Raw genomic sequence first — 13,304 nt, 5'->3', positions numbered from 1 at the left:
CACAGTTAGTTTTAAAGAAAGAAAGCAGTCTCCGAGACTACAGAAACAGAAGCAACACCTTCCATGGAATTCTAGAAAATCCACACTGGATGAAATCATAATTTTTCTTCCCTCGCTCTCATTCTCCCCCCCACCCCAGCTTAATTAAAAGATATAAAATGGAGAGCATGAACAATTCTCCTAGCAATCTGATAGTAGCTACAAGATGTAAGTTTCAACCCCTTTCCCGGCCAAAATTGAGGCTACAGAGCACAGCTGATACATGCAGCTCAGTCTTAACTTGTACTAATAATTTTATGTTCAACTTCACTATTGATCAGTTAATGCCTAAAACCATGTGGAGGATGCATAAAATTTTCAGGATGCACTCAGGACCCTCAGGGCCATAGGGTTCCTATTTTCCAGGAATAAAAGTAACAAGTCAAAAGGAAAAAAAAAAGTAACAAGCCTACTGCCATCTTTTTTTTTTCCTCCCCACTTATCAAGATGAAAGGCAACTGCTCTCTGATCCCAGCTGACCCTTGAACAACACGAGTTTGAACTGAGCGGATCCACTTATATAGCAATTTTTCCCGAGAGTAAACACTACAGTCTTGGGAAAAATTGGCATAAATGGACAAACAGTACAGTACTACACAGTCCATGGTTGGCTGAATCCAAGGATATGGAGGAACCCTGGGATGTGGTTCCCACTAAATTCACTGGATGTCATAAGAAATTACTATTTTCTAGTTCAGGATCCTATTTAGTTTTATGATTATAATATCGTGTGTGAATGCTCAGTTGCTCTAGCCCACCAGGCTCCTCTGTTCATGGAATTTTCCAAGCAAGAACACTGGAGTGGGTTGCCATTTCCCACTCCAGGGGATCTTCCCAACCCAGGGGTCAAATCTGCATCTCCTGCATCTCTTGCAGTGGTAGGCGGGTTCTTCACCACTGTGCCACCTGGGAAGCCCCATAGTAATATTGGGGTTGGCCAGAAAGTTCATTTGTATTTTCCTTTAATATCTTATGGAAAACCTGAACAAACGTTTTGGACAACCCAATAACTGAGCAGACATAAGTAACTTTTTAAAAAGTCAATATAGGCCAAGAAGAAAGGAAATCTTGCTAAGACAGTGATAAGATGGCAAGTCTGAGTCTGAAGTGGACCTAGACAAAAACAGGGAGTGGCTGGCTTAGTCATCAACTTCATGCTTGGTCTTGCTCCCACTATGAAGGCTGATGGCCAGTCTAAATATTGTTAGACTCAGTTTGGACTCAGTTGATTGTACTGAGCTGCCAGTCGGGCTGAGCAGGTTCGCCTGGGTGGCTAGAGCAGGAGTTTGAATGCCAAAGCATAATCCATGTGCTGATTCAGGGGCACAGAGCCGCTGTTGAGTAAAACAAATAATGGGTGAGCGGCATGAGTTGGGTGGCAATCATATGTAATTACTCAGCAAAATATTTAATGAGCAGACATCATTCCCGGCATAATAACACAAGGATAATGGTAGCAAAGACAATCTCTCAAGACATATAGAAACTGACAATCAAGATATAGCACGGTAAGTTGTAAGACAGAGGTATGTACAGGATTCAGTGGAGGGACTTCCCACGTAGTCCAGGGGTTTTAAGACTCAACGCTTCCAATACAGGGGCTTCAGGTTCAATCCCTGGTTGGGGAACTAAGATCCCACATGCCTTGAGGCACAGAGAAAAAAAAAGAAACAGATTTGGAAAAAAAAGAAAAAGGTTTGAGGAAAAAAAAAGATTCTATGGAAGCACAGACAAAGGTAAGGGTGGCTTTCTGGAGTAGGCATGTGGGTGGAGGGGCACTTCTGGTCAAGGAGAAAGCAAGATAACCAAAAGCAGGAGGAAATTACCATTACAGAGAAAAGGACAGATGCATCAACCTTCAATCATGCCTACCTGAAACTGTCAACTTCTTTTGTCAATGTAAAGGTTGCAGCTTTTCTTTATTCCTTTAAAAATACTTTTCCCTAAAGTATAGTTTATTTTTTCACTTGTTCTAAGGAGGAAACTACATTTCACAGCACATTTCTACTGCTTCATAATTTTAGAATATGGGTCCCAGGACACAAAACTGTCCAAGGTAGGGGGTAAGTCCAATATTAAAATAAATTTACTTTATTTTAAAGAAAGCTAAGTCTTGTTTTAATGACCATTTTGGTTTTGGATTTTTGCATGTGTGTGTGTGTGTGTGCTCAGTTGTGTCCGACTCTTTGGGACCCCATGGACTGCAGCCTGCAAGGCTCTGTCCATGGGGTTTTCCCAACAAGAATACTGGAGTGGGTGGCCATTTCCATCTCCAGGGGGTCTTCCTGACTCAGGGATCAAACCCACATCTCCTGTGTCTCCTGCACTACAGGCAGATTCTTTACCACTGAGTCACGAGGGATTGGATTTTTACATGCAATTATGTATTCAGTAAAGTTTAATATTTTATATTTTTTCCCTAATGTATATATAGCATCCAAACCACTTATTTGCCACCCTATGATGCCTTGTGTTGCAAAAAACAATTATTTTGATTCCAGGAATTAATGATAAAGTCAATCATTCAAGTTCAATGCTTTTATCATAGAATTAATGGTATTCTCATAAGTTTCCTTAGTAGGTCTAGCAATTTTGTCTTTTGCTTACTTTACGATTACATTTTACTATCTCAGTATATGGGAAGCTATTTCTTGCTTCTTATTTAGATCATGAATACCCTTGCAAATCTCAGGAAAGTCACTGTTCCCTTACCCTGAAAAATATACATGCAACTTCAGAACGTTCATGGCTCCCAGGGATGGATGGTCAAGTACTGGTTCACCTTTTGCCACAGCAAAAGATGTCTTAAGCAGTTACAAGTTCCAAACTATAAAGTGAATCTTCCTCACTTCTTGATTTTTTTTTTTTTAAACCAAACATAAATCCTTAAAAATGTGATCCTTGAAATAGTTCTTAAAGAACAAGCTTTCAAAGCACTTATTTGCAGGTTTGTATGAAAACCACTTCTGGGCCTTTCACACACAGATGTGCAGGTCTGACCCAGACCCGCTGAACTGCAATCCTGAGGCATAAGGCTCGGCTCTATGATTATAAATAGCTCCCTAGAGGAGTCTAATGTACATCCCTGATTTAGAACCAATGGATCATGGAATTTAAACTAGGATTCCCCTCCCGCAGGCTTAAGTGGTTTTTTTCACATTTTTTCATACCCTGGCAAAAAAACAAAAACAAAAAAACATAAAAACAAATCAAGTCTGGGTTTCCTGGACTAACATTTTAAGATGAGTTGGTGGGTTTCAGTCCTTTCTAGGCTCAGCAGCCCTCAATCTAGGGTATGAATGCTCTTAAAGGCACCTGAAGGCTTTCCACAAAAGGATTTTTAACCTTTCTTTCTGCTTTGGATTCCTTCGGCAAAAGGTCAGGCTAGATTCCTACTCAGGATAATATTTTTAAATGAATAAGTTAAAATATGTAGCATCATAAAAAAGACATTTATATTTAAAAGCTTATCAAGATAGCAAAAGACCTGTAATATACATACACACAAGTGCTTCTTTATTAACCCATTAAGTAATACAATCTAGAGGTATGTCTCACAACTGCCATGATTTCAAAGCAGTTATCTCTTTAAGCTGCCTTTTGACCCTCTCCTAAAACACCTGCAATGTGTTATGAAAATATCTGACTTCTGTTAATACTAATACTGCCGTAGGTTTTTCTGCTCACATTCATAATTAAAAGAAACATTTCAATTTCCAGCAAAGGTTATTAGAAATACAGATGCAATTATTTTCTTCATCCAAATTCACAAACTCCAGACTACAATTCTATTAGTCATGCTACTTGGAGTTTAAATTTTGGGCCTTTAATGAATGAATGACCCAGTTTAAAATTATTCTTGAAAAAGCCTGGCACTGCCCACTGGTATCTCCTAGAGGTACAGCGTGCTGACTAATTGTTTAAGCCTACATCTTTGTTACAGCTCTCAGTTATTATGTGACCAGATCAACTCTACCCCGAGGTCAACTGTTTGCTAAATCATGTGATTCCACTATTAACTGACAACACAGAATGTAATCCAGAAACTTGACAAGGAGTGCTCACTCAATAGCTAGCACAAGCACAGTTTCAAGAAGCTGTATTGTGGGCAATGTACGGCAGACCATATATTCCAAAATCTATTCCCATGTTAAATTAGACTAATAAAGAGCTGTGTAATGAACCATACTGTCCTCCATAAAACCTGTTTTTATGGTTACTTCCCAACTTTAGCATGCATTCAATCTGTTTTCAATGTTTTATTTTTTTAATTGAAAAATTAAAAAACAATTTTGGGGCATCACACAGCATATGGGATCTTAGTTCCCCAATCAGGCATCAAACCTGTACCCCTTACATTAGAAGTTTGAAGTCTTAACCACCGGACTGCAAGGGAAGTCCCTGTATTATGCTTTAACACTCATTTCGACACTGAATAACATCTGGGGTTAAAAACAAATGAAAAAACTCTGACATATTTACATCATAATCAGAGTATTTTAAACTAGAACATCCACCTCTCACATGTATATACCTCAAACATTTTCCAGAGCTTCTCTTTCCTTTTGTCAATGCAGTAGAGACATGTTTTAATACTATTTCAACTAAGATTTATACTTTATAATACATCTTTAAATTTTAACAAGGCAAAATTTAAAGGCTCAAATGTTGGCTGCATAAGCATCATTTTGAAAACAATACTTAAGGTCCTGGTGCTTTTCAAAAATTGAAACAATACTGTTCTTTTAATATTAATTTATCCTGAAAGTTATCATCTAAAATGTTAAGCAGTAACTTTCATACAGTGCTGTGCTAAAACATGATGTTTTTCTTTTAAAGGCAAGGAGTCCAAGGAATTACAAATAAGAAGCTGTTTTGACTTCTGAGGGGATAAGCAGGTTCTGGGAATTCTATAGTAATGCTCTGGGGTCTATACTGGAAAAAGTCTTTATAAATAAGCTTAAGTTGCCTTAAGGTCTTTTCAGCAACACTATTATTTAAAACTTTGTAGGACAAGAGTCCAGACTTTTAAAAGGTCACAAACTGTTAAAGGACAATGGATTTCTTACCAAGTATTCTGAGTCTACAAAATGTTTCACTGAGATACTGGACAAATAAAGACGCAGGAAGAAGTAACCAATCAATCATTTCAACTAGATGCTGAGAAAAGAAAACACACTTCAACATTTTAGGTCTTTTAGAATCTCCCAGGTGGCATGGTGGTAAAGAACCCGCCTGCAATGCAGGAGACACAAGAGAGGCAGGTTCGATCCCTGGGTTGGGAAGATGCCCTGGAGAAGGAAATAGCAACCCACTCCAGTATTCTTGCCTGGAGAATTCCATGGACCGAGGAGCCAGAATCCTTCCCCATTACTCCATCCAGCCATTGCTTACTGAGTGCTGACATCCAATGTGTCAGGTAGGCGGGATATAACGGTGGGAGGCAGGCGTGGTCCCGCCCATATGGAACTTACAGGTTACAGGGGGTCCCTAATGGTCACATTAATGACTGTTACACTGAGAACTGAGATAACAGCTCTAACGGGAAGCACGCAATTCTATTGAGGAATAGAACACAGTGAGCTGAACAAGCGCTACTATTTAAAATTCCACATGGCTTCTTTTAAACCTTTGTCCTTCAAACTGACACAAGTCAGGATATATCTTTATGTATAAAAATACTGTAACCAAAACAACTTAGTTTACTTATGCTTACTCCTTGGAAGAAAAATTATGACCAACCTAGACGGCATATTAAAAAGCAGAGACATTACTTTGCCAACAAAGGTCCATCTAGTCAAGGCTATGGTTTTTCCAGTGGTCATGTATGGATGTGAAACTTGGACTATAAAGAAATAAAGTTGCTCGTGCCTGACTCTTTGCGACCCCATGGACTGTATGTAGCCTACCAGGCTCCTCTGTCCGTGGGATTTTCCAGGCAAGAATACTGGAGTGAGTTACCATTTCCTTCTCCAGGGGATCTTCCCAACCCAGGCATTGAACCCAGGTCTCCAGCATTGCAGACAGACGCTTTACTATCTAAGCCACCAGGGAAGAGGGACTATAAAGAAAGCTGAGCATCAAGAATTGATGCTTTTGAACTGTGGTGTTGGAGAAGACTCTTGAGAGTCCCTTGGACTGCAAGGAGATCCAACCAGTCCATCCTAAAGCAGATCAGTCCTGGGTGTTCACTGGAAGGACTGATGCTGAAACTGAAACTCCAGTACTTTAGCCACCTGATGCGAAGAGCTGGCTCATTGGAAAATACCCTGATGCTGGGAAAGATTGAAGGCAGGAGGAGAAGGGGACAACAGGGGATGAGATGGTTGGATGGCATTACCAACTCAATGGACATGAGTTTGGGTAAACTCCGGGAGTTGCAGATGGACAGGGAGGCCTGGTGTGCTGCGGTTCATGCGGTCGCAAAGAGTCGGACACGATGGAGTGACTGAATTGAACACAACTTAGAATCTGAAACTTATTTCCAAGATTTCTTCATTTATTTAAGTTTTTAAATAACACCTCTCCCCCTCAACCACTTCATAAATGCAGATTTTTAAAAAATGGAAGGTATTAATTTCCACCATGTAATACTTTTACCTGTCTGCCTAAAAATGAAGAATTTAATACTTCAGTATAAAATCAGTATCTTAAGTATTGACTTTTTAAGAGGGGCTTTTTGAGATATACGACTTTTTTTCAAAGTGGCTAAATCTTCTCGGAAGAGCCAAGGCTCAATAGTATAAATCAATGTCCTGTGTTTTGATGGTTACTGCAGAACTAGCAAACAACTGCAAATGCATGGAGGTAAAAACCTTTCTGTTTTTCTCATGGGTGTAATTTCAAAACATTCTGATGACAGCTATTGGCTGTAAACCCTATGTACAACGTTCAGCATATTTCAGCAATGCTTAATAATTGATAACATCCTATGTCATTAATTTATCATCGATTGAAGCTGTTCAGCTTTCCAATGCCTTGCTTAAGATTCTGCTACTGCTAAGTCACTTCAGTCGAGTCCGACTCTATGTGACCCCATAGACGGCAGCCCATCAGGTTCCCCCGTCCCTGGGTTCTCCAGGCAAGAACACTGGAGTGGGTTGCCATTTCCTTCTCCAATGAGTGAAAGTGAAAAGTGAAAGTGAAGTCACTCAGTTGTGTCTGACTCTTAGCAACCCCATGGACTGCAGCCCACCAGGCTCCTCCGTCCATGGGATTTTCCTGGCTAGAGTACTAGAGTGGGACGCCATTGCCTTCTACCCAACAGTAATTAGCTGATGGTGACAGCTCTAAAATTCCTTGATTTGAATGTGTCATCTTGTGCCTTCTGAAAAATCCAGTGAATTTGGGTGCATTCACCCAATGCACAGCAAAGCCAATCTGCTGACAGTGTGGTGAAGGAAAGCACAGCATTTATTGTAGGATACCATGCAGAACAGGATAGTTTGTGCACAAAAGACCTAACTACTTGCCAATAGCTTTCAGGGAAAGGATTATAAGGACAGTATGAGGGACAGGGTCTTGGGGTGATTGATCAGCTCATGCACAATTCTTGAATTGGCTGACAGCGAGGTAACACCGTAGTATTTTGGGAATCTCAATTATTAGTTTTCTAGTTCCAACCTGTCTGGGGTCTACATGATGCTAGCCAGCATATGGTTGACCGCCTCCACCTGGTAGGAGTTATTACTATCTGTAAAACAACTCAAGGATGTGGCTCAAGGTATTATCTGTAACCCTTGAGGAGGAACTAAAAGTCCTTGATTCTGTTTTGTGGCTAAACTATAATTTTGTCCTGCTTGACTGCTTTCCTTTGTTTCTGCATTTTTTCCATTTCTCTGATTAAATTTGCTCTTTGGAACTTGGGGAAGGCTAAAGAGGCTAAAGGTTTTGTTTTGTTTTTTTAAATAAAAAGGAGATGGGGGAACATATGGGTGGGAGGATCTGTCCCCAGGAAGGCTTGGTATTAGTCCCATTGGCAATCAAACGCTAATTTGGATTTAGGACTAAATAGCTCATGAAGATTTAATGCCATCCATACTGGGGTCACGAGAAGGCAATGGCACCCCACTCCAGTACTCTTGCCTGGAAAATCCCATGGATGGAGGAGCCTGATAGGCTGCAGTCCCTGGGGTTGCGGCAAGTCAGATACGACTGAGCGTCTTCACTTTCACTTTTCACTTTCATGCACTGGAAAAGGAAATGGCAACCCACTCCAGTGTCCTTGCCTGGAGAATCCCAGGGACGGGGGAGCCTGGTGGGCTGCTGTCTATGGGATCACACAGAGTCAGACACAACTGAAGCGACTTAGCAGCAGCACTGGGGTCACAAGAGTCAGACACGACTCAGCAACTACACCACCACCACCACCACATGATCTATTTGGGCTTCCCTGGTGGCTCAGTGGTAAAGAATCCACATGCAATGCAGGAGATAGGGGTTTGACCCCTGAGTCAGGAACATCCCCCGGAGAATAAATGGCAACCCATTCCAGTATCCTTGCCGGGAAAATTCCATGGAGAGGGGAGCCTGGCGGGCTACAGTCCAGGGGGTCACAAAGAGTCAGACGTGACTGAGTGACTATGCACAAGCAGAAGGCATATGATCTACTTGCAATGAAGGTATCTTCAATTATCCCTCATCCTGAGCGGTCTCCTTGTGATTGAGATGCTAAATTCAGCTGGTAGTAGGGAAACCTGGAGAAAAGCATCTGCTTCAGTCAGTTTATGCTACTCCTTCACAACCACAGCACCCGTCATGAATATTGGAACCAGCTTCACCAATGGTTATAACTATCCCTTTCTAGATCCTTGGTGCTTTTCAACTAGTGTGAACCCTGAAGAGGAATATTAGACATGTGCTTCCAAATGCAGCACTGAAAACCCTGAAAGCATGTGGAACAGAAAGCAGCAGTATTATAGTTACGGTTAATTGGTATAATTCCATATGAATCTACTGCCATTAAAAGGTTTTAAACTACTGGCTCGACAACTGCACTTCTGAGACTCAATCTCAAGGAAATAATCTAAAACATGAGAAAAGTCTTACACCTAAAGATGTCCATTAGAGCACCATGAAGGGCATCAGAATGCACTGTTCCAAAAGATGCCACTTTGGCATTATTTTCAGTTGAAGGCATTGAGAATCAACAGATGCGGAAAGAATTCTCTGCGATACCACCTAAAAGCTGGGCATAAATATCCCCTGTGATGGTGCCCCCTCTCCTGTATCAGGAGGAGGAGAATGGCTCATGCCCAGAGACAGAGACGAGTTTGCATAAACAAACCTACCATATTAACCCTCATCTTCCATCAGCTCTATTGCCTAATCACTTCCCCACAATGTATCATCTCTCAAAACCCAAGCCACCTTTCTTTTGTTAAAATGGTATATACTGAGTCCAACTAAAATCTCTCAGACTTACTTGCTTTCTTTAACTTGATTGTGACTGTTGGGTAAAACTGAAAGCACTGAATTATAAGAACATCACACTTAAATGCTTGCATATTTGAATTCTGTATTCTGATTAACAGAAGTAAAACACAAAATTCAAATATTCAAAACAGTAATTCCTAATAATGTTATATAAAGATGTTAATCTTTGATTCAGGACTTTATAACTGTTGTGTTACAGAAAAACATGAAAACTATGCACTGTTAATATTAAATCAAGTAAGGAGAAAGCTTAAATATTAACTTTTACCTTCTTGGTCCTTCATCACATGTTCCTTGTTATTCAAGTAATGTTATTTTATGTTGTCTAAGATAAGACATTAGAAATACATTTACATAACCAAATGCAGCACTGGATTATGATCCAGAAATGGATTATGGCATTATCTTTTAAAATAAAGTAGGTCTTATAGAAAATCACTTTTAATGGAGAATGATTCCTGTGTATTAAAATGCTAACCTAAGTTTTAAAGTTGGCTTGTGGTTCAATTGAAGTTCATTTATTCACTTCTGAGGTTCTGACAAGAGAAAGAAATTATATTATCAAGACTCTACACTGATGCTTGCAATTCAATACTAAAATGTCAGTTCAGAGAATATTTAATTCAATGATTCAGTGAAATGCTGAGAAAGGATTAGTGACATTTAATACATGATTTACATCTTGGACTATGAACAATGAATCTTGGAACTTAAATATTTCTAGGTTGCATGACAATACATGTTGCTACCTTGATGCCCTTCTTGTTCATTCCCTAACAATACACACTTCCTAGAAAGAGAATATTAAACTCCTGTCTTTGAAAATCCCTGCCACTGCTCTTTCTTTATGAGTATCTGTGAGTTCTGTTACAGATAAGTCTATTAAATCTAACGCACTTTGAGATCCCCCAAGCTTTAGTTGAGTAAATTATATTAGAAAACTTTTAGTTGTATTGATGTTTGTTTCAAAGACCACCTAATCTAAAGAATCATCAGGCTCAGTAAAGTAAGAGCTCTGAAAAATTGTAGAATTATTTTCTCTCAGGAAATTTCTAGCAGATTTCTATACAGAGTAATAGTGGCTAATACATTTTAAAAGTTCAGTACCATATCATTTAAAAGGCAAACCATATACCCAATGATATTTATAAAGAATCAAAATAACTACAAATGTAACTGCTGTTTATTGAGCATCTATTATGTTCCAAGGCTGTACTACATGCTTTAAGCATTTTGTCTCATTCAATTTTTTCTTTATAGTAAGGCTGCATTTAGGTAACACTTTCTCCACTGTACAGAGATGAAAACTGAGTCTCAAAGTTAAGAAATCTGTCTAATGTGAACAGCTAAATCATGAATAAAATCCACATCAATGTGACTTTAAAACCTAGTATCTTGACCGCTATGCCATAGTTTTTTCTAGATTTATTTTTCAAGTATGGCATTAAAAATTGTACCTTAGTCTTTTTTTATTGTTTTGAAGGGGTTTTCCCCTTTCATTAGTGATATTCTGACAAATAGTAAAGTTATAAAGCACTTAAATTCTCATTTAAGGAAAGAACTGGCCCTGTTTTTTAAATGTGTATTCAAGTAACACTGTATAATTTGTTTGATGGATTACAAGTCACTTTCTTGTGTATAAACTCACTTGACCATCTTAACTTGGTTATGGTAGGCATGCCCGTTGCCCTTTTATAGCTGAGGGGAATGAGACTCAGAGATCAAATGGGTTTGCCCTTGGTCATACAGACAGCCCCAGAATAGAGTTTGAAAACCTGGCCTTTTGACTCTAAAGTACAGCAATTTATCTTCTTGATAGAGGTATAGATTCAGTGTAACTTTGAGAACGGCTAGTGTTTTGTCAAAGTCTTACTGAACAAGATTCTTAGCTTCTGCAAACGACACCTACATAAAATTCCTGGTGAAGGAACCCACAGGGTTGTGTGATGCTTCTGGAGCGTGTGGGAGGGGCTGTCCCTCTGCAGCTGAGCGCTGACCTCACCGAGGGCTCAGGGGAGGAGGGAGTTTATCTGGCCTGTGACTTGGCATTTCATCACAAAATTATTTGCCTAGACTCCTTGACTTACCTGTTTTTCATAAAGGAAGTAAACTTTTTGGTTTCCTGCTCTAGGCACATGTCTAAACTGAGGGCAGTAACATTTTCTACTGATTTTCTTTTCTTCTAAAAGTTGGAACAAAGCTCTGCTTCTGCATCAACCACGGGATAAATTAGCATACCCTGGTACAGATTTTATACAAAACTGTATCTTTGTTATTTTGCGCTTTAGAGGGAGAGTAGGCATGGCCTTCCTTACCTTGCTGCCCTCTTGAAGACTAGGGGTCGGCTCATTACTTTGATAAACCGACTAGGTGCCTACTGGTTGCCAGGCACTGTTGTAGGCGCTTGGGAGACAGCCGGGAACGACAAAGCCCAAACTCCCTGCCCCTGTGGCTCATATTCTAGTGTGGGAGAGCAAGATCAACGTGGCAGCCTCAGCTGGTGGAAGTGCTAACGTGAGAACAGACCAAAGACAACAGATACCAGTTTCTGTCTGGGGTTGGGGGGGTCACTCTTACAGCGTCTTGCAGTTACTCCCAAGCAGCCTGACATGGCAAGAGGCTCTGCTTCCCCCGCGGGATGGACTTTCATGAATGAGCTGGAGGGGCTGTGTGAAGCTACAGGGCTGAGTTCAGCCTTCATCTCTACTCCAGACAGAGTTACGGTCTGCACGCTGAAATTTCAGTTTATGGAAACAGGAAGCTACTACATCTACTTTTCTAAGGTCTACTCAATGTCAAATTAAAAGTTGGAAATTGGAAGAGACCAAAATCCAATATCTAAGATTAATTTAGAAGACTTCCCTGATGGTCCAGTGGTTAAGACTCCACATCCCCAATGCAGGGAGTCTGGGTTCGATCCCTGGTCTGCGAACTAGATCCTGCATGCTGCAACTAAGATCCAGTACAGCCAAATAAATAAAGATAAATACATATTTTTAAAAAAAGAATAATTTAGTATTTTTAAACCACTTATCTAAGATTTTTTGACCAATTTTCTGGATGAAAAAATTTCTCCCCCTCAATATCAATTTTATCTATTGGATATTTATCCAGTTTTCTTATTGAGTAACCTGTATTTCATTTGATTCAACCAATATTATTCATCATATTTAAATAATTCATTATGAAACCCAATGCTTATTATGCATTAACTGTCTTATCCTAATATTTGAATACTGAATGCAAATATGATTTCCACACAGAAAGATATTCTTTTCTGACTCATTAAGTACAAAGTGAATTTAAAAGTGAGTTAACTGAACAAATACATATAATATCACCAGTTTTTTTTTTTTTTTTTTTAAGCCAGTTAGGTGAGGCATTTGCTTCTCTTTTAATGTATATACAGCCCTGAAAGTTAGATTATTCCCATTATGCAGTGATGATACTAGCATACTTATAGAGTATAAATAACTTGTTTGAGGTCACAAAACTAGTGTCAGAGCTAAAATGTAGGCTTGGATCCAACCCTCAAGATATTTCTAATATGCCTCTTTGACTCTATATTTTATAATCATAAAACACCAAAAGCAAACCACTTATTTATAGCATAATCCATCTCCTTAATGCTTACTGGATACTGACACTACGTACAACTCATTTTTCTTTCCTAGATGTGTTTTTATTATAAAATTTGCAAATATTATCCATGCAAATGAATAGAGGCAATATTTTAAAAGGGCAAATAATTTTGTGAATAAAGCATCTTTACTACTCTTAAAATTAAATCTGATAAAGCATCCAGAACATATAGAAAATTCTAGACAAGA

At 39.3% G+C, this 13,304-nt stretch overlaps 1 protein-coding gene across 3 annotated transcripts in view; it reads right to left on the bottom strand.

The window, feature by feature from the left end:
- Positions 1 to 13,304, bottom strand: part of MAP7 (microtubule associated protein 7) — a 170,903-nt gene that overhangs the window by 85,171 nt on the left and 72,428 nt on the right. The window lies entirely within an intron of this gene.

The sequence above is a fragment of the Muntiacus reevesi genome, chromosome 3, assembly GCF_963930625.1.
Source record: "Muntiacus reevesi chromosome 3, mMunRee1.1, whole genome shotgun sequence".
NCBI lineage: Eukaryota > Metazoa > Chordata > Mammalia > Artiodactyla > Cervidae > Muntiacus > Muntiacus reevesi.
The sequence above is the reverse complement of the archived record's forward strand: the minus strand, read 5'-3'. Positions and strand labels throughout refer to the sequence as shown.